The following is a 4,717-nucleotide window of genomic DNA, read 5'->3' as shown; positions in this document are numbered from 1 at the left end:
CATTTCTGCAAAGGTAAGAATGTGCTTTCAGTTTATAAATATAATAATGAATGAACGTGAGTGTTCTCTGTCTTGTGTTGCAGATTTCACTTGTAAGTTGCAGTTCAGGATATTGTGTTGAGGCTTTGTCTTTAATATATTCTTCGCTTTAGTTTGTATTCTGGACTACGACAAAAGCTGTAGATAGTCTTGAATATATTTATATTTTGAAATAGCTTGCAAAATATTATATATGGTCAAGAGTACAACAGAGCGTCGAGTGCCTGTATCACGAGTTGGTCACAAAACTAGCCTTGTAAAGGCAACCATTCTACATGCACCTCAATCAAACCTGTTCTAATCTGTTCAAAATAAGTTGATTTCAATATGCATGTCTTCTTGTGTTCAAATCTGTGTCTGTTGAGTTATATATCTGTGGATTAGTTCGAAAAAGTCGGTTGTCGGCGAAACGCGAAACGTGACACAATTCACACACTACACTTTGAAGCTGCATGTTCGCTTTACCAGAGACAATTTGAAACTGAATCAATCATATCATGTTATGAAAGACAAAACAGTTCAATGCAGGTTTACTGTCAGGACGAACGAATGACCGGCGATGTGTATAATTGCGTTCAAAGGACGGCTGCTTGCGCGTAACCGTCGCGTTAGTTTTTCGTACCGAGTTCGTCTTCATTTTAACAACGAGTTGGAAGTCTCGCGTAGGTGGGAAACAGCATGATTTTAAAGCTTCTGTCGCTGCCTTCATTTCGGCATAGGACTTTAAGCGGTTTCTTGATTCCACTCTACATAGCAGTCCAAGGGAAAAAATAATTGAAAACCGCGTAAATCTTATGTTACGCGCATGCAACAAAAAACGATCCCTCACTAGGACGTGAACGAGATTTTGCGTAAGCGGCGGCCATTTTGAATATTGTTTACAAAAGAGCTGGCCACATGCTGTTTTGGTCGAAGCATTGATGGATCATTGTGGCGAAAAAGCATGAGGTAAGTTTTGCTGTTTATGGTTACGTTTATGCAGTTTTGTCAGTGAAAGACATGAAATGCAAGTAAAGTGACCAAAATACATTATCATTTTTATGAACAACGGCATGAACGTGAAAACAGTGTTAGCAGGGGTTATCTTAGTCGCATTTGGAATTGTGGAAAATGTTTGTTGATTTGTTATGAGCACATGTTTGTGAGTGACCATGCTTACTTTTGGTGTTACTGTTTTTAATGTTACATGCGTGAATATGTTTGCTTTAGGAGAATGATTTTCACATGTTTTTTAGCGAGAAGACCAATTTTGGACGTAGTGTTGTGAGATCTCGAAGGATTAAAAAAAATTGTTCCGACTTACCATTTTTTTACCATCTTGACGCGTGATTGTAACTTAACACGAAAGTACATATCGTTAACGTTACGTACAAGCAAGTGCTGCATTCATTTTAGATCGGGGAAATTTTAAAGGAAAACAAATATGCAATAATCTGAACATTTGCATTCTCGATGAATGTGGATGGCCCCGGTACGATCTTAAACCCAAGTTTGAATGTTCTGTTCGTACGTAACCTAACGCAATCACAGTGACAACATGCCCGTGTAAAGTTACATGCTAACTATCACCTTGTTGATGGAAACTGAATCTGCAAGTACCTGTCTGATTTTTCAAGATGATGCGTTTTGAATGGCGATCTTTAACTTCAGTTTGTGTTTTCGCCTGCACAAGGGATGTTTTAGTGATATATGTGTTTGTATGTAACTTTACTCCATAAAGAGTGGTGTTAAGTTACACTCATGTATTTTTCATCACACAAGTTTGGTATAGCAAAATCTATTGAATAGGAGCTTTTTAATACAAATGAATTGTTTGCTTCATGGTAACATTTGAATTATAATTGTGCATTATGTTACATGCAGTAAAAACGTGCATGCAAGTAACTTAACACGATAAATGCATGTTATGTACCTGCAGTCATACTGACATTTTCAAATGGCATTGCTAAGATGAACTCAGGATTTCATTGACTGGTTCCATCCCACTTTGAAAGGTGACTGGATGGAAACAGTCAACAATTTTGCTTTTCAAACTGTTTAATGCTTCAAAATAGATTAAAGGTGTTTGCATGTAACATGACACCATAGGTTTTGTGTAAAGTTACTTTCAAACGTATCTTGAAGAATTTCACATTTTTGTGCACACTAATTGCACACTATAATGTTCAAAGAGTGGATCATTTAGTACAAGCATTTTTTTTAAACATGTGTTTGAATGTCACATAACACAAACATAATCATAGACTAAGGGATTATTCGGTGTTAAGTTACATGTATGAGTAAAAATTGCCGTCAACATAGTTTATTATCTTTTCTTTCTTTTCTGTGGATGCTTTTTTTTTAAGGCTGCTTAACAACCAAGATATGGTTTAATGCAGGTCAACAAACAAACAAAAACCCACTTAATCTATTGCTTGAATGTAACTTTACTCGGTAAAAACAAAAATTCACAAAGAAGGTGAGTGTTTTCAGACTAAGAGTGAATAATTATGTATTAGGATGAGTTTTAACAGTATGTGTTTGAATCACAATGTAACATAACACACACATGATCAACAGCATTAGGAATGCTATTTCAGGACACAAAAAAGTTTGTTTCATCGGTCCAGCATTTAATTTTTTTTAAATTTTCTTCCTTCCCTGGACACTATCAACTGAGACAACATCCAGTGAAGTTTGCAGAACAGAGTGGTGTGGACTCAGCTGACAATACTGTGACCTGCATTTCCAGGGGTAAGAGTACAAGGACTTCAATACATTCAGGAAGAAATTGTGAGAATTGAGGCACTGGGGATTTATTTTTTTTGTTTGTTTCAGTACCAATGATACTAGTTTTTGTTTAAATGTACACGAATATATTAACATGCATGGTAATTTATGTTTAATTCAATCAAATTGATGATTTTCATGAGATTAGTTATGTGGAACTGGTACGCTTTGAATATCACCTCGGAATTTCTTGTTATTTTGTGTTGCAGATTCAAGCCCTCATTGGTGATGGTGCAGAAGTACATTTCCTGAAGAAACAGCGTGAGAGCAAACAGACTTAGAACTATGTGTGGCCCTTTGTTCCCATGCACTAAGATTTCTGAAGCTGTACTGTTGTCATGTATTTGTTTAGCATGAGGTCAACCAGCCTAGATGCATTCCCTCCATAATAAAAAAAAACAATAAAAAATAATACGAGTGGGTGGAACGCTGTTTTGTTAATATTTCAAAACTGTCATTGATTTTCATGTATGCAGAGGCTCTTCTATTCCATCTGTTAGTGCCACATCTGTGGTTAGCAGCTTCATGTTTGTTTTTGAGTTCATGTTGTGCTGTTGTCTAGTTACAATCTGAAAGATAGGAAAGGCTGGTTGGTAGCAAAGTTTGGTTGGTAGGACATTTTTGGTTGTTGCCCAATGTTTTGTCTAACATTTGCTGTTTTGTTTGAGTATTTCTCTTTTGATTACTAAGGTGTAGCTGAAGTAATAACAAAAGTTGAATGGATATGTTTGCCTTTCCCTTATTCGGGATATTTTGTTTGTTGCCTAAAACTGGCTCTGAATCCACTTAAATTCAATTATTTCACTGTCTTAAGCACTCAATAGGTCATTCAATATTAAGAGAATGTTTTCTTCAATTACTAGTACGATTTAAGTGATTAAGAGGCTGTATAACAATTATTTCACCTTCAAATAGCACTAGTTGGTGTAAAGTTACTTGCATACGTCTTTTCTTGTTATTTATTCTTTCCCTTTATCACTTGGACTCACATTTTTGGATGTGAAATATGTTTATATCTATGTATTTACTTGTAGAACATTTAATTCTGGATGGATTTCTTTTTCTGGTGAAAAATGGGTAAGAAAAAGGATAGGTCACAGTGTTATGTTACATGCATGTATTGCTAGGTTTTCTATTTTATACATTAAAACGAGTAAAACAATTGTTGGGATACTTTAACCTTAATTAATACTTTAACTGAAGTATTTCATACCTTGACAATGTAGGAGCCTTTAATACAGTACATTTACTCAGTCATTTTACCTTGAAATTAGGAACGCCTGATGTTGTAAATGCATGGTGCATTATAACATAATTCAGAAATTGGAAAAATGAACTTTTTCTTCTTACAATTAAATATAAAGATAAGGCTTAACATATTTGAAGACTTTTTGTTTGTTTATTTTACTTAAATATGTTACTTTTTTAACATTGTGAGTCAAATGTTCTGCTTTGTGTAAAGTTACGTACATGCAACAGTTACATGCAGTTTTCAATACTGTATCAGACTAGAACACTGTTGTTATGATTTAATCATTGAAAGTACACTTGTAGCAGGCTGTTAAAGTTAAATAAAGACCTGGAATTAAACTGGATTTGTTTTAAGTTGATGTTGATTGAAAGGGTCACGGTGTTACCGTTACATGCAAACCAAATACATTTTCTTCAAATACTACTCAGTAAATAGCCCATTTGAAATTTCTTTCGGTAGGAAGTATCAAGATAACTATATGCTCCAATTTAAGTAAAAAAGATTGTTTTATGACAAAATTATATTTGTCATGCTCATGTCACAGAGACTGGACACTATTCTGTACTCTTGACCATATATAATTATAATGAGCTTCATGTTCATATTCAGTTAAAAATCTGTTGTTTACTTTTCATTGTTAATGTTGTAAAGCACATT

General features: G+C 34.6%; 1 long non-coding RNA gene across 1 annotated transcript; it reads left to right on the top strand.

The window, feature by feature from the left end:
* The first annotated feature begins 226 nt into the window (after positions 1-226).
* LOC138978749 (uncharacterized) lies at positions 227-4,398 on the top strand. The gene is made up of 2 exons (XR_011459792.1): positions 227-2,772; positions 3,018-4,398. It is a non-coding gene; the product is annotated as an uncharacterized lncRNA (long non-coding RNA).
* The last annotated feature ends 319 nt before the right edge of the window (positions 4,399-4,717 follow it).

The sequence above is a fragment of the Littorina saxatilis genome, linkage group LG10, assembly GCF_037325665.1.
Source record: "Littorina saxatilis isolate snail1 linkage group LG10, US_GU_Lsax_2.0, whole genome shotgun sequence".
Lineage (NCBI taxonomy): Eukaryota > Metazoa > Mollusca > Gastropoda > Littorinimorpha > Littorinidae > Littorina > Littorina saxatilis.
The sequence above is the reverse complement of the archived record's forward strand: the minus strand, read 5'-3'. Positions and strand labels throughout refer to the sequence as shown.